Source organism: Cololabis saira, chromosome 22 (genome assembly GCF_033807715.1).
Source record: "Cololabis saira isolate AMF1-May2022 chromosome 22, fColSai1.1, whole genome shotgun sequence".
Lineage (NCBI taxonomy): Eukaryota > Metazoa > Chordata > Actinopteri > Beloniformes > Belonidae > Cololabis > Cololabis saira.
In genome coordinates, this window is record NC_084608.1 from 19,142,408 (window position 1) to 19,165,174 (window position 22,767).

Here is a 22,767-nt window from a genome sequence, read left to right on the forward strand (position 1 = left end):
CAAGCCCCAAAGCATATACTGTTAAGTTACAAAGATTTTACCATTAATGAAGAAAACTACAGCCTTTTGATAATGGCCGCTAACACTTTTGAACGCGGTAGGAGAGTGTTTGATGGACATTTGGACCTACTCCATTAGTCTCTGTAATAGTGGAGCACATTAATCTGCTCTGGCCTCAAAAGGCATTGACGGCAAAAACACCCAGGTGCAAATGCAAATTTTCATTTAGTAGGTTTACATACACAGCTTAGCGAGCTAGAGTTATAGGTCAAGCTGTAACTATAGCTCAACTAGGTTCTGTAATTGGACTTTATGCTTTATCCTAGTATACACATAGGAAGGGAACTGATTTATGGACCACATTTAGCCTGTTATCATGTGGCCCGATTTATGCTTCTTTGTCGAATGAATGGCATCGAAAGTGTTAATGAACTAAACTGTGTCTGCAGCTCACATGAAAGAGTTGGGTGCACCACTTACACGCTAGCCTTCTTGAGCTAGCAGGTCCTTCTTGATCCCACAGTGTAGAAATAAACTAGCTTAAACATGTCAGAAAGTGATGATTACCAGAAATGTTTGCTCAGTCTATTCTTAAAGGATTTTATCAGCATCTTTAAGCAAATATTAAGTATCCATATTTCAAAATCCTGTTTAATTATGCTATTTCTGGTGTAAAAGCAACATATCTTATTAAGACAAGTCTTCATCTCATGGCGAGTCAGTGCACCTGTGCTCCTGCACCACTAAAGCCGGCTTAATTTAAGCTGCTATCAAGTTATGTTTATTATTTAAAGATTTCCCCACATTTCGGATGTATTTGGTTGTAAACAGGAAAATCTTCATGTCAGGGCACTATCAAACCAGTACACAACAATTAGATATATCTGGAACTATCTTTGTTAAATATTTTTACATAGCCTATTTGCTTTTTATTAACTTTTGCATACATGTCATCACTGCTTTCGTGTGTGTAATAAATGTGTGATAAATTACAAAATTTAAGATATTTTAATTAGGCAGTAGTTTTCTTTTTTTAAATGCCACAAAACTCAATCGAACTTGAGCAGTGTTTCTTTTTCGTACACTTACAAACTTGCACACATAAACCAGATATTTCCGTTTTATACCCATGCCGACTGTGTATATGGACACGTGCATTCTTGCCCAGTGTTGGAGGATTATTTGCACAAGTTTTCTTGAAATCACTTGTATGCGCAGAAACGCATTTGAACTTCAGCTGTACACTCTCAGATGCAGACGGAGGATGAACAATTAGGCAGGGTCTTCTCGCTTTCAGCTTGAAGAGATGGAACACATGTCCCTGTGCTTTGTGGATGTCAGCAGCCCATACAGGAAGCTCGTTGTGTTTTGTTGATGTGTCATTTGCACCCTCTCCCCTCTTGGTTTGGTGAAACCCACTCTCTGTAAATGATAGCCCCTTTTGTCCGCCATCAAAAGGACTCCTTTATTCGCCGTCTTTCTTCAGTGGGTCTTGGCAGCTGTCACGCAAAGCCAGTAGATTTCACGAGAAAATTAATTCAGGCAATCTATAAGTAATTACATTTTTTTTCCCCTTAAGTTCCCTCTCTTCCGACCCCCTCTGTCACACACCTCGTCACAATTATTGCTCCTAGCAACAATCTACTGTATAGCCCCGTAAAACACAAATAAACAGCAGACACCTCAAATCATTTGTAAAGCGAGCACGGATGTTTAATAGAAACATCATTAAAATCACACATTTATTATGCAAACGCTGATGGAGTTAGTTATGTCTGTCCAAACGTCTGCATTACAAATGCCTCGCTTGATTAACTGTCAAATTTGATTACAGATGGGTTTTATATTTAACAGCTGTAGGTAGACCACATCCCTGTGCTTTCATTTTAGCTTCTCTGGTCAATCATTTGCATACAATTTGAACACATATAGTGAGTGAATGCAAATCTTTTATTTCAGAAAATTAATTTAGCCAACCTGATGTAGACATCTTTTCGTAAACATGTTAACTATGAATCGTGGCATTGATTGTGGATTTAAACTGGTGTTTCTGCAGTCGTTTCATCATGGAAAACTTCGGCCTTGCACAGGAACAATAAACCTCGGCACGTAACAGCTCACACCTTTAAAACAAAAAGGTATTTCTTTTTTGATGTTGCATCCTTTAACTTTTCAGTCTGGCATTTTTAATCTCGCCGAGATTAAAATACTCCCCCGTTCAGATACACACGCTTTTCCAGCATAAAGCTCCTAATCTCTAGTTCCCAACCGCAGAAAATCCTATTAAGATCACCTTCAGTTTAACACACACATTGTTACGAAGTGCAATATATGCAGCTTCACCGGTGCACTTTTAATTGAGGGTAAAGTGCACTGTATGCAAAATCATTAGAGTAATTTTGAGAATGTCTGTCAAGAAGAACCTCCAAACCACAGATTCTCTCTTGGGGGCTCCCTCAGGGCTGAGCCACGGGTGGGGGGCACAGGGGTTCAGTGGGGTATCATCGGGCGCCTCATAAAAGATGTCAGCTTCAGAGGATTTGACTGATTAGGTAATATTCCTGCATGTTCTCGCGTGTAAGCAAGATTCTGAGAACTCATTTGCCGCCGCCTATCCCTCTGTAATTCTTGTCCTCAGCGTCACTCCTTCACGGTAACTTTCATCTCTTAACGTGGCGACTCAGTGCGTCGACTCGGTGCTTAAAGAGCCGGCTGTGACAACAACCTTGATGGCGGTGGCAGGCGTCAGCTCTCTATTGCAAAGCCACTTACTCATGAAGGCGCCCTCCCGGTGGATATAAATTGCCCTCACGTCCACCATAGCAACTGCTCGGCGACATGGGAAAGGAGTGTCTAGGTCTGCTCCATTCATCATCATAACCTCCCCGTCCCACTAAAATGACCTCATAAATGCATCTGGCTCATCGACTAATGAGGGGTTGCTAACCTGTTGTTAGCGACTGCAGTGTCAGTCTCCAGTAGTTAAAGAGAAAATACACAGCTTCTAAGGTGACCTGTTATTAATTAAACAACAATATAGCGAACTGATTTCTAAAAACGAGTAGAAAAAAAATTGGCACTTTAAAACAAAGCAGATCGACAGAAGTTGTGACAAATTGTCGAAACTTTCAATGTCGCTAATTGAATGGGGTTAAGCTTTCACACTTTGAACTTCTGCAGCAGTTGAAACAGATCACAGCAGCGAAAAGTCAAGCACTGACAAAAGATAATGCAATTTTGAAAACATGAATGAGCACAAAACATAAAAGGGCATCTCAGTTCACTCGAAAGCCTCTGAGGACATCTGACAGACGTTTGATGTACAGTAGCTTCTCAGCAAAGCATCCTTGACTCCTCAGATAAAAATTGATTGAAAGATTAAACGAGGTTCCTCACTTGAATCCCTCACATTCACACTTTGCCTTGCTGCATTATTAAGACACAATTACATGTCACGTGTTACAGTCAAACACACCTTTCAACACCTGCAACCTGGTTCAAATCACTGTTGAGGATTTATGCTACTCTGTGTGTGAAGTACGGACAATTCACTGATTTATAGAAACAGTAATCGAGGAGTAATCACATTAGTAGATTATCTTTTGTATGGATAAAAACAGACTCAGAAATGGCAGTAAAGCCTTTGGCTGTCGACATGGATATTATGGGGGATGGGAGCTGGTTAAGCCTTTTTTTTTAAGCGTAACAGCTTTGGTGTGAATAGATGAGCCTTTATTTCAGTGATTTGGGATTCATGGATTTCAAGAGACGCTAAACCCAATTTCTGGAGCGCTCTTTCAAATAAGTGTGTCTTGATATAAACAGGACGGCGGTCAGCCATCTGTTTTAAAGATAAACGTGTGATCAAAGGGCATAACAAAACGTGTAAGGGCCTTTTCCCCCCTGCTCTTTTCTTCTTCTTCTTCTACTTCTTCTCTTTTTTTTCTTGAAGGAGAGTTTAAAGAACGTAGAACGGTTTCTAGGGGATACGAATGAAAAGCTTTCGGAAATGTGGGGAGGAATGGAGCTGAAGGGCTGGAGGGGCAGCTTCTGAGAGAAATTCCCCTGTAGCTCTCAGAGCTATGTGAGGAATCACCGGGGTTATTCTTATCACACAAAGGAAGGGAAATATGTGGTGATATTCAGTTAGAGTGCTCCCCTGTCTTCCTTTAACAAGTGTTGTTTATTAACTAAAGACACAGAAACACACTGGCACCCTTTCCTGAACTTTAACCCCTAGTGGTATTTGCAATTTCATGGAAAAAATTCTAAATAATTATAAAGTATTCCTTTATTCTTATACAGTCAATAAATGAAAAACAAATATATTAAATAAATACAAAATATAAAGGGAAATCCTAATCAAAATTTGATTTTTTCATGATGATGTTATTCTATCTTTCTGCATTAGCCCCCTATAGCATTTTTTATTTGGACATTGTAATTCATGCAATCAGTACATCATTAAACAAAAAAAGATAAATGATGGAGTTACAGTTACAGACACAGGTTTAATGTCAGATTTTCTTATCCTAATTCTTACATATAAATTAATAAAATGGTCATTCCAGAGGTGACTCAAGGGATGTTTTTTAGTCCATACATCAGCCGCTGCTGTCTATACTAGATGTCCTGTAAACTACTGAAGATGGAGAGATCATGGCCTCTGCTTCCGTAGAAGTGGATCAGTTTTTATTTATGACAAAATAGGCAAGTAGCAGAGTAGCAGAGGCCAATAGCTGACTGAAGTTTGCAGGACATCGGTAGTCGACTTGTATTTAAAACAAGAGGGCAACATCCAGACAGCAGTTACAAACTGTCCTTTTTACACTTTTTGAACATATAAAAAGTTAAAAGTACTTTAGTTTGTCTGTGGAATGGCATTTTTTGAGTTTTATTAGAGGCTTAAAATAGGAATTTATTTTAGCTCCATTAACCCAAGTATTAACATTAACTGCCATTTCCCTCCAAACACAAACCATGCAATCAAAATTGCTTCGATTCACTTGGATTTTGGTTTCCAATGTCAGTTACACGCCTCAACATTTTTTGGTTGTAACTCTGGAATGTTCCTATCCAGCAGACTCGTTGTGGAAAAGTTTTGTCCTAATCTCATAAATCACAATTGAAAAACCAAAAAAAAGCAGATTATTAGACAGAATCCATTACAATAAATGCCCATATCTTGTCATAACTTTCTAAAACTAACAGCTCTCTGGTTGTGGAGTTCAGGCTGCATGCTTGACAAAGCCAAGTTCTGACGTAGCGACGTTGGCCTGAAGGTGGAGGGGTGGAGAGTCTATCGCCTTCAGTGTTTCACCCGCTACTGCAGTCTGCTTACCTCTTGACCCTCTTACACACAAAGGATTAAAGAGGGGCGAGACATCTGACAGAACACACGCCAGCCACATTCGGCTTTAGTTGAGGATTACTTTACATACACAGATATGCACGCACTCACACACACACACACACACACACACACACACACACACACACACACACACACACACACACACACACACACACACACACACACACACACACACACACACACACACACACACACACACACACACACACTAACTGAACTGCTACAGATGTCCACAATATGGGCAAAAACTACATCTCATTTTAAATCTGAACATTATAAATCAAGTCTGACTTTGGGCTCACATTTGCGGACGCTGTCTTTCTCTTCTTATTTGTGTGATTCGTAGACAAGGTGAGCCCATTTGTACTGGCATTGCTGATATAAACTACTATGATTGTAGTAGACGGCCATAGAGTTACCTTAGCAACCAATCACACTGAAGGAAACATGCTGCACAGCTGTGTACGGCCGTGTGTCTTTCTGTGCCTTTTTGGCAACACATCATCCCGGATGGACATTTAAAACGAGGGAGTCATTGTCTGCCTGCGAGGTTCTCATTATTGGTAGGTTGATCATTCTTACCCGACTGCCCTCATTAAGTCTGACAAGTCATGCAGTGATTAAAAATTGGAATGCTGCAACAACAGTGTAAGCATTAGGATCAGTGACTGCCTTAACATCCAGTGACAAGGAAAGCCTGGCCAACGACTCCTCTCCAGTCAGTGGGAAATCTTCAGCCTGGCTGCCTTTTGCCGATTCAAAGCGACAGCGCCTGAAAGTGCAAGAGAGACTGCAAGTCCAGCGAGGGCTTCGGAGGTGGGGGTTGTTTTTCCACTTCTTACTTCTATTATTAAACTGGCTTTAATACATGGAGGTGAAAAGGCTGCACCTAAACAAAGCTGCTTCAAAGCTACCGTTCCAGTAAATTCCTATTACCTTGAACGGAAAATACTGCATAAATGCCTACACCATATGCTGTTTTTGCTGTCTATGCCATAACAAATATGCAGAGCGACAGTTGCTAGGACACCAAGCCAGCTTTTGTGCATTGTTGCTTTCTTCACTGCAAGTGTGAGTGTAGGGGGGGGGAAAAATGGCATCGGGAGAACGGAAAGATCTGTTCGCAAGATCATCGTCCAAGTCCGAGGGCTCTAATTAATCATTTCCGATGGTGACTTCACCAGTCAGACACATGCTGAAGTTTTAGGACAACACAAACACGCTGTGATTGCCAAGAAAGAAAAATAAAAAAATAAAACCTAAAAAACAAAAAGAAAAATCCACACAGACACAGAACAAACAAGTATTGCATCAGTGGGTGTTGTAACAGGTCCATGCATGCAATAGGGTCACCTGCACAAAAAGACAGATAGATGTACTCTCCAGTCCAGTATGGTCTTCTTTGGTTTGCGAGCAAAGGTGATAGATTGTTGGGAAGGAGCCAGTGGATCACACTGTCCCTACCCATATGCTCATGATGGCAGGGAGGGACAGGGTGAAGACACAACATGAGCCAGCCAGGCTTGGCCTGCCACCAGACCCAGTCATCACCCTCACCTACTGGGAGCAGACGGCTTTTAGAGGAAATGTCACTGCTCTTGGTGTTTTTACCAAAAAGGAACAAAACCTACTTTACAATACATGTGGCGAGAGATCATATAAAGGGTTTGTTTATCACTGGCCATGCATAATGGATAATCCTTTATGTAACACCTTATTTAATTACGTCCCTTCAATATTAGGCTTTGACTTTATGCCTTTATGGACAGCTGGTCAATTATAAAAACACAGAAATTGGACAAGAACATAAAGATGGCAGCAGTTAAATAAATGAAACAGAACAAAGAAAGAGAAATCCCTAAAAAAGTTACACGATTGCAGTAAATAATGGATTTACTCATATTATTCTTCCAGAAATTATGTATTTTACAAATTCTACTTACGAACGAGGTTAGCTTGAAGTTCACTGCATAGTCCTGGGAGGCGTCTTTGCATTCTTATTTCTCTGTGTCAACGTTTTTTAATTATATGTTGGCAGGGCTTACGATCTCATTAAATTTGAGAGTATCATTTGGATGCTTGAAAGACAGCTTAGTGTCACTCAGTGCTATGGTGATGGATATTATAAATCCTATGCTTTCTAATCCTGTGATGTTAAATTCATTTTCCAAAACCTGCAAATAAATCACCAAAGACAACCTTCTGAAATGTGTAATAGCAGATGTCACGGGATTCACAGACGAGTTGGAATATACCCTTATTTCACAAGTGTCAGATAAAGACTGAGAGTAGTCAAAAAAGAGAGTTAAGAGGAAACGAGTGTCACCCAGTGCCCTCAAAGCTAAGATACTCTTGCTTGTACATCACCATCAGCAGGATTCCTAATATTTAACATTTACTACTGATAAAGTGTTGATTGATTATAATAATCTTCTATTACCAGTCATTTACTGTCATTTGTAGATCATTTTTCTCACAACATCTTCTCACAGTTTTGATATTTTATGTCTTTTGGTAAGACTACAGGTTTAATTAGTTTGTATCATTTTATTTCATCATAAAACTGCTGCCTAATCTCATAGTATCATTATAATGATAATAAAGGGTTTCTATTCTATTCTATTCTATTCTAAAGTTTGCTTTTACTTCCACTTTAACTCTATTTAGTCAGGGTTACACGTCACCTCTTCAAGGTTGGAAAGAGTTGATAGTTTGAGTTAAAATACATGATTTCAAGGTGATAACCACACTAACCTAAACCTTCAGTATAGGCTCTTGGTTGCTTGAATAAATGATGCATACATTTGTTATTAAGGACTCTTCCATGCAGCCAAACAATAATAACGCACATCTAAAGAAGTGATCAATGATATGCTAATCGTCTGAAGAGTTTGCTACATTTTTAGCATACCCGCTCACTTTTATCTCTATTTATTAACTTATTTGAAAGAAATTCTGTGCATTAGCAAGTCAAACAGTACAGCAGTGTAAACAGTACCAGAGCTCATTTATGGAAAGCCTCATCACTTCCAGTGTACTAAAAAGGCCTGCGATCCACCAAGGAGGTCTTCACAAGATCCCAGCTCAGTGAATGGGAAGGAAAGGCGAACATCATTATTTACTCCAGGATATTGTCAAAAAGACACTTTTTTCTTCATTTTAGTTTGAAAAAATGAAAATGTATTGTTCTTTTTTCCAGGAGCCACTATTTTATCTGCAAATGGGTAGCATTTTCCTAGTGAATGAGCAACAACTCTGATGTCAAATACAAATGTTTTGAATGAGGACCATTAATCCTGTGAGGAATATTTAATTGCATCAAACTAAATCAGACAAGGGAGCAGTCTCTGATCTGTTTACCAACGAGCTCAATCAATGACTGAAGTCACTCTTGTGTTTTACAACGTTGAATGTGATGTTATTTACATTTATTAATTTACATGAGTAAAACAAAAATCCCGGATTAGATGATTTGATTAAATCTGAAGGGTGAAAACACAATGAAAACCGAAAAAAAGAGAAATCCATCCCTTAGACAAACTTTATAGATGTGCAGCCTTATTAGCACTCGTTCATTTTGGATGATGTGGTGAATCAACTGGAAGTCCTGAGAGTGAAATTCTCCCTCCTTTGGTCATTTCTCCGAAAGTGAGTAATATGGTAAGGTGGTAAATTGAGACCAGAGAGAACAGAGAGGTTCTGGGAGTCTCAGTGAGACAGACCTGCCTGGAACTGCTTAAAGCCTGTTTTTTACACCCCCCTTTAAAACACTTTTTTCTCAAGATGTAACTTATAGGGTCTGTGACAAGATGTTGCAACTCTGTATTGAAATTCAGTATGCAGTTATCTTCTATGATCCACATAGTTGTTCCTGTTGAATTCGAATGTTAATTAAATGAATAAATATTTCTAAGTGAGTTCAAATTTAGAGCCAGGTTGCACTGACGACATATCCTGAGATGCGCCTCGTTTCAGAATGTGATGTCATGAGGTGAGTTTTCTCTCGGCTGATCCGTGTGCCGTCAATGAAAAAAACTGTTCAGCTTCTATATTAGCAAAGAAATGCAGAAACGTTGCGTGGCAGCTGGGTGTTCTAGTCGCTCCAGAGAGGGTATATGCCTGTTCTCATTCTCCCCCAAAAATGGGCAAAGCAATTACAGAGAACAAGGGACAAACGGCAACCAACACCATCTTTACTCTGCAGCGATTGTTTCACTGCAGACAGCTTTCACGAGGCGCCTGCTACAGGAATCTTTAGGCTTGGAAGTTTGTAACAAACAGGTTCTAAAACCGACTGCCATACTTATGGTTTTCAAGCGAAAAAGTAAGTCCCTTTGTTTAATGATCGCTGAGTCACAGTGAGATTCATCAATGTTTGTGACTTATAACGTCTCGTCACGCACAACAATAAAAGAATGTGTACAAATCTTTGAACACGTTGGCATGACACGCAAAATGTTCTTGAAAGTCACAAGCTATGTTTCTTACTGGTGATTATACAGAAGCCAAACTGAGGAACATTCCACATTTTCCACAGGTGATGTCATTGTCTTGTAAACATGTAGCACGGAGGGAGATTTAAACCTTCCTCACCACTCCAATGCTGTGAAAATAAAAATAAAAACACACGCATCTAAATGCCTTCAAATGCATCTTTTTCGTGCCTTTGAACTGCAGCACTCTGCAGCCTGAATCTCTGGGAAATAAAACGTGTTCATTTGAATGAAAGAAGTGCAGACCGTGCCTGAAAAGAGTTAAGTAATTAAAAGAATCAAACCTGATTCCCAACATGTGTCCACTCGCATTACATTGTTTCTGGGTTCTCCAATCAGTGAACAGAATAAGATTAAGGGATTGTACTCATTGAGCCAAACGCGGCGTTCCCTTTGACATGCATGAAGACTCAACAGGTAATTCACTTCACCTGTTATTGACAATGGACGTTGATCTTTAGAGCCAGGAAAATTAATTCCTCCTTCTTCTTGTTTGTGAACATAAACTGAGGACAATATCATGTAAAGGGGGAGAGGGGGGTATTTCTTATGCTACTTTGGTAAAAACTGTCATAAAATGATCATCAAGATAAAAACAGCCTTCCAAGAAATGATAATGAACTATAACCAAGTATCTTGATTATATGTTTCACCAGCAGCTCTGCAGGTACCAAGAGGGGGCACAGTGTTTTCATAATGACTTTGACATGCTAATCAAAATAGGTATTGATACATTTACATCCTAATTAATGGATTATACAAGTCATTACATATACCATTGCTGAAATCAGTTTTTGACCAAGTGTGAAAGGGTACCACTCCAGCACCAGGACTTGGTTCGGTTCAGTCCAGTTAAATGGTACTAAAAACAGGTAAATGTATTACCAGGGATAATAATACTGTTTATTAAACACGGTGGCAGATCTAGGATTTTTCTAAGTTAGGGGTTGTCAAGGGGGGATATTTCTCTCAGAGGGGTCACGTGTTTGTCCAACATCGTTTGACATAATTGTTGACATTAATGACAACCAACATGGGGATTTGTGACTTTTCATCAAAGTCCAGCAAACATGAGCCACCATGAACAGGTTAGCTTAGTCCTGAGGCCAGGACTTTCTTTTTTATCTTTCATTTTTCATAGAGCTCAGTCAAGCACATTGGACTTTGTTGCACATTTATACAACAACGTTTTCCCCGGCACAGTCCCTGCACCATCGAGCCAATGTCACAGAACACGTGCGACTCTCAGGGATGCTACCGCGGGGACAGAACAACCGTCATTTTTGCTACTTCGTGGATGAGAAGAACTTGAAAACAAAAGACTCAAGGCGCACAGATCCAATCTGTGAAGTCTTGACTAATTCCTTCAATGTGATTTTTCTTTCTTTGTTTAATTTCAGTCGTCTATTTTCCTCACCTCTTCACTGATAAGAAAAGACGACATTCAATTACTTTCTTCTTTCGGTTTAGAGAGTAGAAAGAGCTACATCTTGTTATACGATATTGATGCCAATGTGACACTAAATGTGTGAGAATTAGAATAGATAAAGTGTCGGTTCAGTGGCAATCGTAAACCACATCATTCCTCTTCTCAATGAGGCTTTGGTCTGCAATCGAAATGGGATAACGACCCCCTGCTGTTTGTTTGTATTTTAGAGCAGTTCTATATACCTAACAGAGTGTTTTCTCTCAAACTCCTGAATTAGATCAAAACAATATGAAACACGCAATCCCAGAGCCACTGGTCCAGAAATGCAATAACATGTCTTTTCTCATTCCAGCATTAATGAAGTTCATTCGTAACAGTTTAGTCTAATTCCTACAAATTGAAAGATGGTCTCTACATTAGCTGCAGTGAACAAGTACAATGACATCTTCATTACCATAAGTAGAACAGCGCGTCATAAAAATCATATTAAAAATTGCTCCCCAAATTGCCATATTAGGTTCTTTATGGGGTAATTTCAACACTACACGTAGTAATAGAATATTTTCTTTACCCTCCAGTGCCTATTAAACTCACTTATCTTCTCCTATAAATTCCATGCATTGTGAATTTAATGAAAAAATTGGAAACTTTAATCTCTTTTTGTCAGGCAAATTTATTTACAAAAAAGAATTACCACTGGCAGATGCTTTTAAAAGGGAAACAGCCATTTCAGATATTGCCAAAACAGTTTGTTTCTTATTAAGCGGAGTGTTGTCTATAAGTAGAACGAAATAGTTCTCACACGGCAGCAGCCAATAAAGGTTGAAAAAGAGGGTGTATGTGAAACAGTGCAGTGGCTTAAAGGATAGGTCAAGTTTGGATGGATGAGGCTGGGAGTCAAAGAAAGCCAATAAATGAGTGATAAATGATTAAACTCTGATTAAAATTTTGCTATTTTTCAGCAATGTCAGTGGAATAAAGCACATCAGCACAATGGACTAGTTACTGGCTTTTTCATAATTGAGACTGGACCTTCTAGCTGTGCCCCACAGCTTATCATTAATCAGGCTGAATGAAGTCGAGGCAGTGTGACAGCTTTGGGCAGCATTAGGTGGGGAAGGCGCTTTTCAAGGTAGGTAAGCATCATGCGAGGCAAACCTGCGAGTCCTTCATTTGCTATTCAAGCACTCGAGCTGTCTTTGACGACATTTAGTTTTAGCTCATCTATTGGACTAGATTGCATTGTTCACCACGGCTTGGTGCCATCTGCATCTGCTGCACAATCCCTGCTGGTATTAACTTAAATATTATTTATATATATATATATATATATATATATATATATATATATATATATATATATATATATATATATATATATATATATATATATATATATATAGATTGTTTTTGTTTTTTTATTTTTATTATTTTTTTTTTTTTTTATTATGTTTGCATAATGTTATGTTCGCATGTGTTAGCTAGTCATATTTAAGGAGAGGGGGTGAGAGTTTATAAGTTTTACTTCTCGTCACTCCCTTTCGAATATGTACTTGTTATGTCTCATGTTAAGATGATTGTCTTATTTTCTTTCTTTTTTTTATATATGATTCATATTCGAAATAAACACTACTACTACTACTACTATTACTACTACTAATATATATATATATATAAATATATATATATATATATATATATATATATATATATATATATATATATATATATATATATATATATACATACAAAGAAAAGAAATCCCAAATATTAATACTGGTTGCCAGTGACAAGCTACTCTAATTGGTTCCTAAGCTGGTGGAGTGGCAAAGTCCCTTATTGCTGCAAACATTTTTCATTAATTATGCAGTTTAATTGGAATTAGGCAGGTGCACAATGAACACCTCAGCCAGGGTGGTCAGGGGTGGGAAAGGCCTGAGCGTCCCTCCTCTCTTTTTCTATTAGGAGCCAGCATGTCCCCTGTCTCCTAGAATTGCTTTGCCCTGTATTGATTAATGACCTTAATTTATTAGCAAGAACAAGCCTTTAAGTTGCACTAAATCTACTATTAATCAACTTTTCAGCATCAAGGTGTGAGGATCTTTCTTAGGAATGCAGGAGATCCAGTGTGCTGTTTTCCCTCAGCTCCTGCTTGCAAAAGGATCCGCTGCGCTGATTTGAACAGGAGTTAAAAGTCGAACATTGCCGTAATACTCTCTGTTCTGTATGACAAATGTCTCCGTGAGAAACTGAGCATAATTCCTTTTGATGGAGTGACTGCTATGCTCTCGCTACAATTCACAGTCAAGCAAGCTAGAATAATGAAACACCCGTCCACACCCTTAAAGACCATCTATTCGTTTCGGAACAGGAGCAGAAAAATGCCCGCAGCTTCAAATATATCACAGATAAATCAACTGTATTATATTAAGCTGAAAACAGATGAGAGGTTAAAGGACTGGAGGCAAGGCTACAATGAATTTCACCCCTCACAAGCCTGAACAAGGCTATTATTTCCTATCGAATGGAGACTTTATGACACTTTAAATCCAGCGTTATAAAAACTACAATTGATCATAATTTCTAAATGTACTGCCTAAACTCCCACAGCAGGTACTTGCTCCCTTGGAACCCTTCAAAAGTACCCAACGTTTTCCTTTCTTTTTTTGTTGCATGTTTGTTATTTATTCATTTTTCGGGGACAACACACATTTTTCAGCATTTGTGTAAATGTGCCAGTGTTATCCCCTATTGGCTGGCTTTAATTGCTTTGTTAAACAGACTGGCATTTTTGGAACGTACTTAAGTTGTCCCAAAATATTTTAAAAGCTGTAACTCAAAGAAAAAAGTACCATCCTTAGACATTATTCTTGTGTATTTTCAAATCTTGACAAATCTACTAAACAGGGACACAGTTTATATCAGTTTATCTCTATAGCACTGATCTTTAAAAAACATTATTGTTACAAAGACCGAGCACAAACATACTGTAATATTTATCCTTTTAGGAGATGGTGCAACAAGTAAAAGCAATAAAAACCGTGTTAAGCCTAACCCCTTGGTCCCACTGGACCACAGTGTTGTGGTCCAGCTGTTGTGAATTGGAGCCATTCTAGTCAATAAGAGCGGCCTCACCAGAAGTGCAGCGTGTTTGAAAAGCTTCTTAGATGCAATTGTCTACTATTCCCCACTAAAACATGCCAAGTTCATTTGAGCGTTCAGTCGCGACTGATCTGTGTTAGTTCACACATGGCAGGTCAAGCCAGCAGACAGACAGTCAAACACAAGGAGAGCTGGGACAATCCGGTTTATATTGAAGGTAAAATACTGCTACTGCTACAGTGACATCATGTAACCTGTGAAGGATGTAGATAAATGCATCAGAGGGTTTTTTCAACCACGTATGAGGTGAAGGTCATTTTAAAAGTTGAAAAGCAGGCTTTACTTGACACTAGGCATCACATAGTAGAAAATGCAGGATTTTAAATTTAAACAGTGAGAAAGAAAGAAACCCAGTTTTTGGAAACTCAAGCTTCAAAGTATCAGTGCAGATTTTGATTTAAATACAGTGTTAAATACACTGTTTCAGCTGATCTGAGGATTTCTGGGAGTTTGTCCCAGACATGTGGAGCATCAAAGCTAAATGCAGCTTCCCCAAGTCTGGTTCTGGCTTTGGGAACTGATAAAACCGGATCCAGATGACCTGAAAGTTCATACTGGGTCAGGAGGTATCTGATGTATTTTGGTCCTGGACCATTCAGAGCTTTCTATACCAGCATCAGAACTTTAAAGTCTATCCTCTGACGGACAGGCAGCCAGTGTAAAGACCTCAGAGCTGGACTGATGTGGTCCACTTTGTTGGTCTGAATGTTCTGGATGAGCTGCAGTTGTCTGACTGACCTTTTAGCAGGGGCGCAGCTTGTGAACAGGCAAGGCAGGCAACTGCTTGGGGCCCCGAGTTTTTTTTTTTTAATAATTACTTTTATTACAAAAGTGTTTCCTATCAGGGGTTTTGAGGACTAAAAAAGTATTGAAGGCTGTTTTTACTGTACAGATCTCAAAATGTGGTAACCGCAATGACCACATCCTCCTCCTTAAACAAACATAAGGCAATTATCAATGACATCTCAGTAGCCAGTAAGAAACCTCCCTTAAGGGGCCCCATGTTGTCATTCCCATGATCACGGCCATCCACCTGTACACAGTGTCAAAAAAAAAAAAAAAATACACACAGTGTTGTGTGTGTGAATTAGCAGTGTGTAAATAAATATAAATTTCATAAAGTTTTCGTTGGTGTCAGTTTATTATAACATAACGGTGATGAACACTGGTTTGAGGGGCCCCCTCGAAATTTTTGCCTAGGGCCCCAACAGACCCTAGAATCGCCTCTGCCTTTTAGTTAGACCTGTAAAGATGCTGTTACAATAATTAATCCTACTAAAGATGAATGCATGGACTAGTTTTCCCAGAGACAACAGATCTTTTATTCTTGATATATTCTTAAGGTAATAGTAGGCTGCTTTAATGTGTTTTTCCAGATTTAGTCCATCGTGTCTAATATTTTGGATTTTGTCGGTGAAGAGCTTGACAAAGTCATTGCAGGTCAAGGTGGAATAAAATTCAGTTGCTGCTGACACAGGAGGGTTTGTAAGCCTGTTAAATGTAGCAAACAACACCTGAGCATTATGACTGTTTTTGGTGATGATGTCAGCAAAGTCGGACTGTCTTGCATTCCTCAGTTATAAGAGTGAAGTTTCTCTTTATTTCATAATAACCCTGGAGCTTTGTTTTTTTCCATCTGCGCTCAGCTTTCCAACACTCACTACCCGTCTTCTTGACCCATTTGACATCACCAATCCTTTTATATAAATATCAGAAAGGACTCGACATTTCTCAAATCCAGAGAAGCAGATTGAAGAGCTCTGCTTCTGAAATGCTGTTAGTGGGACCTGAGGGCTTTCCCCAAGTATCAGCGCTCTAACTTTCAGGTTGAAGCCAACATGGAACTAAGAAGTTGCCGTTCTTTGACTAATCACTGGGGGTTCACTTTAATCAGCAGCCAATTTGCATTGCAACCCTTGTTAAAAAGTTGAGCTTTACAGCTGAAATAAACACATTCTCGTTTCAGCATGGGGAGCATTTGTTTTGGATGTCACTTTGGTGGCGACAATTGAAACAAAGACGTTTAAACAGATTTGTTAAGAATGAATGTAAAGTAGTTAAGAATGAGTGTGTTATTTTGCATCATAGGTTAGCATAGGCTAGGTCAACTAAAGACAATTGCAGTGTCTGAAATAAGGTGGGATTGTTCCATTTATTTGCAACATGGCACCTTTGCAGTCTGAGGAAAAGAGGCATGGCAAGGCAAGTTTATTTGTATAGCACAATTCAACACAATTCAAAGTGCTTTACATCGACATTAAAAGCGGCAAGACACATTTAAACAGTAAATAACAAATAAAATGAAATAAAATTATAAGAAAAGAGGTAAAATAATAAAAAGCACAAGTTGTTAAAAAATAAGGGCAGTAGAGTGCAGCAGGTAAGTATTTAATTTAGGAGTAGGCTTCAATAAACAGTAATGTTTTTAGGCCTGATTTAAAGGAGCTGACAGTTGGAGCAGACCTCAGGTCTACAGGAAGTTTGTTCCACCGGTGAGGAGCAGAATAACTGAACTGAGAAGAGGACTCAAAACCACTCTTCAGTTTACCCATGGGTGATGTCAAGGAGGATTTGTCCAGTTCTTCTCATACAGTGTGTTTTTCCCTCTTCTAGTGCTGGCATCCACACTCGTAACATGACCAGATAGGTGCAACTGTACCCTGCTGAGCAGCTTTTGATAACTCCTTTCTGCTTTGATCTATATCGTATTAATCAATAAATTGATTGAATAGTATTAATCAGTTTTTAAATCTGACATTGAATTTATTGGTTCTTTCTTAAAATAATATATTTTCATATTTTGCACAAAATATTTGACAATGTAAATTGAGAGAGACCAAAAAAAAGATAACAAAGGTCACTTGTGAGTCCACTGATTTCAAATGCACATTTTATTGCATATTAAAAATAACTGCAGTTATTAAAGCATCAATCCAAATTGCTTTAAAACAGAGAGGTATTACAACTCGCACGGCAATCCATTGCAACTTCCTGCTCTAATTAAATTTGTCTCTAGAGATAAGAACTAAAGGTTAAAGGTAACTGTGAACATGCTGCTATCCAGTAAAGATCAGGATGTGTACTCCCTCGGGGTTAGCCCTGGTGTCACCGACAGAAATAAGGTTAGATGAACCGTGATAGCGGCCACAAATCTCTGAGGAAATGTGACTGGATCTCCCAAAATGACTCATCGGTGCAACATGACAGGAAGCAAGCTGGTTCCCAGTGATGGATCCTTCAAATGACGTGGAAATATCCGATTTTCTTAGGGATGGCCATTTTCGGGCTAATTTTAAATTTCCCGTGCAGCACTCACGGGCAGGTGTGTCCGTCTCCGAGGCTGCTTGCCTCATGCATGGCTGAGCTGTGAAAAGGCAATGCCTCTTGATGATCGGGCACCAATCCTCTGGTTTGTCAAAACCTGGCAGAATCTCCGGCTCCAGCAATAGCACCTTGTTAGATTGAGGTGCTCAATCAGGGGGAGTGCTGGAGTGCCCGGCCAGGTTGAGAGTGGTGATTACCGGGGGCACGGCTGTCCAAAGCCAGTGAAATGCTCCACCTCTCCACAGGAGGCCCTCTGACATTCAAGCCTGCATTTTCTGAATCAGTCTTGAGTGATTAGGGCAGCGACAGGCAAAAGGACAGATCAAACAATTATTCCTCCTCACCCTCCTCTCTATGCTTTTGACATGTGACAGGGCAGGAAAAGTGCAGCTCTGAATATCTACCATGTTTAATCAGTTCTAATAGAAAAGCACACTGAACTGGCTTTGTCTGTTTATTTCCTATATATATATATATATATATATATATATATATATATATATATATATATATATATATATATATATATATATATATATATATATATGTATATTTCTGTAACAGAAAAATCCTGATCAATACAAAAAACAAAGTGTGTTAATCAAGTGTAAGCAGAGCCTTAGAGCTGTTATGAGGAAGCAATATCCCACAAATCTCTTTGTATGAGAGTGAACTGAGCACATTCACAAGCACACAGGATCGAAATCAAGAATGCATTCCAATCATGCTGATGTTATTCCTGGTTTTATAGCCTGTAGTTTCCAAAAGCGATCCATATGACTGCCCTGATCAGAAGACAAAGAAGCACTCGTCACGAGTCTGGATTTTGAAAGATATTTACATAATATTTAACTGCACCGTTGCCTCCTTTGTTGTTTGCTGCTGCGCCTTCTCAGCAGCAGGGACACACAGCAGTAAAAATTAGTCAGCGTGAACATGGGAGAGAGGCAGTACAGTATGTGTCAGAGCACAAGAGGGCAGTGTAAAATCTCTCTGACACTCATCCATCCCACTAACTCACCTCCCACCTGAAACAACAGCCATAAAAACCTGTTGTAGGCTGCCAGTCTCCAGTGGCTGTTTTCCTCCACAAAGCACAGGCCCTGAGATCTGATTACACAGAGGAAACTGGTCGACAGTCTGCTGAAAGAGACGGGGTGACAGTCTTGTGTAACCGTTCAGCAGGGACTCCACTTTGATCTCTGAGGAGAGGACTTTCCATCTGCATGAGTGTGTTTTCAGACATAATAACAAACAGAATTGGCAAATTAATAGGAGAAAGAGAACAAGACATCCTCATATTGCGTCTGCGATACTAAGATTATTCTTTGAGAAGATTTGATGGAAGAAGATTATGTGTAATGAGTTGAAAAATGTAAATTTCAGGAACTGTTCATTGTTTTTTGAGAATGATTTTTTTTCCCCCGTGTGTGGAGAACAGAGCTCACAAGAGCTGATGGAAATACTTTTAATATCCTTCGTATCCCGTAGAAATAGAGTGAAAGAATAGCACCAACATGCAGTAATCTTGAATGTTTCTTATATATATTACAAATGACTACATGTGCAACTTGTGGCGTGAAGGAAGAGGTGTTTATCCATATGGGTACATGTGTGCTTGTGAAACATCATCAGTATTATCATCAGTATTAACTGAATTACTGTTCCAGTTAAGTACGGTCAAAATTCATGGATGTGTCCTTGCACCGCCCATTTTATCGAGGATCCACTGGACATTCTTGTAAATTTCAGGTGGCAAAATACCCCAGAATGCATCAACGGGGAGAAAGAAAAAACACATGAGAAAGGAGTAAAAAAGAGAGTTATAACTTCATTTTTGTGTAACACAATGCAGTTTCAAGATATTTTCATGTGATATTTTCTTTTTTTTTTCTTTTCTGCACCCGAAATAACTTTATTTATAACACGGCTGAAATACAAACGCATTAAACCTGTTAAAAACACATTGTATAAACTCATGGTAATAAACACTTTTATGAGTGGTAGAAGTCCATGCTCTATTATGAGCCGCATTAATATTCAGTTTGTTTTATGCTCGTTAAATTGTATGAAGATGCAACATACAATACTTTATTGCCATGTTGACAAAGTTGATTGGAATTTTTAGCAGTGGGTTTTACATACTGATGGTAAAAACACTCAACCATTACACAATAAAATAAGTACATACATGTGTTTCTGAATATGCGTTAGCCATCCAGCTGAGCTGTGATGTAAACAAGTACTCTTCTGTTTACAGAAAGACTAAACTGTGTTCTCTTGTCCTCAAAAGTACGCTCTCCTGAGTCGTATTAGCCAAGTATGAGCCACCAAGTACACAAGTCCTAACCTGGCGTACTTAGAAGTGAGAAACAACGGTTTCTACCGTCATGGTATCAATCATTAATATGTGTGCAGACAAGGTAAAAAAAAAAAAAAAAAAAAAAAGAAGTGAGAAACAACTCAGATCTTAGCACTTGTCTCAGTGGCTAAACACTAACAGCCATTTATTTTTGTTTGAGGTCATTTCAAAACTATTTATACAGTATCCACCATTTTCCTGATGTCACAGAACGTTTTCATGCACTAACAAAAAAGTCAAATTGTTGCCTTAATACAACCGATATCAAAGTTTAAAAGCCATGTGTAGCCTATGCCTTAGTCGGGCTGTAGTCGAACCCAACTGAAGCTCTTAAGATTTTAGTGCCAGATATTGCGTCCTAATCCGAGTTATTCCAGCATTACGCAATCCACGCATAGCCGAGCTACTGACTGCCCCTGGACTCCCCCTTCCGGAAGTGACGACACTGCGAAAGCCAGAATATCAACACATTAGGAGAAGAAGAAGACGAACAACAAAGAAGGAACCGGAAGAACCGCCAACCCAAAAGTGCATGTGGTGCCACCTAGTATGGCGGAGTTGAGTACACCTCACTCAATAATCGATTGTCTTTTTGCGTATGTATACTTGGATTTCTCATAAACTTCAGTTTAATCCTTAGCTAGATTGTTGCCAATAGCTTGGTTTAGGTGTGCATGTAACTGCACTAAGTGATGATGGTGTGAGAGAAGTTACAGTAAGCTCGCACTTGTCTGAGAGACTAATCGCTAACAGTATGTTTTCTGACAGTAACTGATATATATGATCACATAGCTATGTATTATTTTGATATAGAGTATCCACCTTGCTCCTTTTTCACCTGATTTCTTTGTGCAACCTTTGTTGTGAGAGCAGACGTTACAGTAAACTAGTACTTGTCTGAGTAGCTACACACTAGTTAAGTTGTTTTTGAAGTAGTTGGTACATCCTGAAACAAAACTATTCCTTTTCTGTTTGTCTTGTTATTTGTTTAATTTTTTTTTTTTTTTCATAATTTTGCTAAACCATTACTTTGTCAAATGTCCTTGCAGAGTTCTGGCACGCTGTTCACGTCACCATTTGTAGCAGTGGAGTCAATAAAGCAGCCAACGGTACTGAGGCCATTTCCAGGAGGTTGTCATCCTCCCAGCGCTCAATAGTAGAGGACAGCGGGATAGACAAACTATGCAGCTCGAGATGTAACTGAAGACGTTCCCGTATGTTTCCCCATTGCTCCGGGAGAGAAGATTTGTGGACTGTTGCCATGGAAAACTCCAGTTTCCATTTTGGTGACAGGAAGCTCTTTCAAAGGCAAGACATCATGTGGACTTGGAATAATGTTGGATAGGTTTAATCATGTTGATAATCTTAAGAGTTTGCTGCCATTAAAGTACAAATGATGATTGCCATCAGCGACAAGGAAATACAAAATTAGAATCCTTCGAGCTACCAAGGGTCCATGCCAAAAAATACAATAAGTACGCGTTTGCTATCTTTTATCTTTTATGCCTACTGTGTTCCATATGCCGGTGTGGGTGTGGATCTGTGTCTGGCTGTAGGGTCGCTCCAAAGTGTAGCCTTGTAAAGTAGCCTGGCACTTCAAAGGCTGAGGGATTAGGGAGTGTTTTTTTTTCTTATCCCATAATTAATATGACTGAGGAGAGGGCGACGGCACCTGAAAACCGGACGCAGCCGCCAGCATCCCGCTGTGGCCAGAGAGCACCCTGCTACCCACAATGCACCACAGGCCGACAGCATCAAAGACACAATACCATGTTCACGCCGTGTTTCTATTGAATGGGCTCAAGGCTATCTTTCTGTCCCGCTTGTTTGCTCACACCAAATTCAGATATCTGCTTTTTAAAGACAAATCCAGACAACGCAACACATATGTATTCTTTTGGGGGGTTTTTTAAATTACAAATTCAAGATTTAGTGACCTGTTACTGTTTAAAAAATATTATTGACTTGTTTTCTGGCCTTTGCCCCTCACGGGTCATTTTAATTTCCTTCCAAGTAGCACACAAGGGCTCCTTTGAAGCCTGATCAGATGGTTTTGTGCTTTCTTATGGTGAAATCTGTCACTAAAGACAAGTCGAAACCAAAAGTTTTCCTTTTTTTTGAAATCACTGAAATTTAGTTTGACATCACTGCTCTACATAAGAACGGATTTGCATTTGAAATTAATGTTTAACAAATCTTTCTTTTTTTCACATGCTATTCCAAATTCAACATTTTCTTGTCCAGTTATCTCATGCCAAATTACAGGTGGAAGGTTAGATTTCTGTCAGAAGGAATGCTGATCTGAAATTGCCAGCAGTTGTTTTGGAGAATTCCCTGGTTGCTTTGAAGTCTGCACCCCACTGAGTGCCCTAACTTTGACACAGAGCGCCATGGCTGCGGCTATTTATACATCTTGTGGGAGAATAGGTTTCCCCATGTAACAGACTTTTCTTTTCTTTTTTTTTGGCTTGCCCACCCTCCTTTTTTCCACTGGGGATATGCCTTGAATTCAGCCATGCTACAGAATTGCTGATAGGAGTTAGACTGTTAATTGAAAGACATACAAAGCCCTCTCAGGCGATCATAAATGCTCCTGTTTCATGCTATTTTTCCTAGTTGTTGA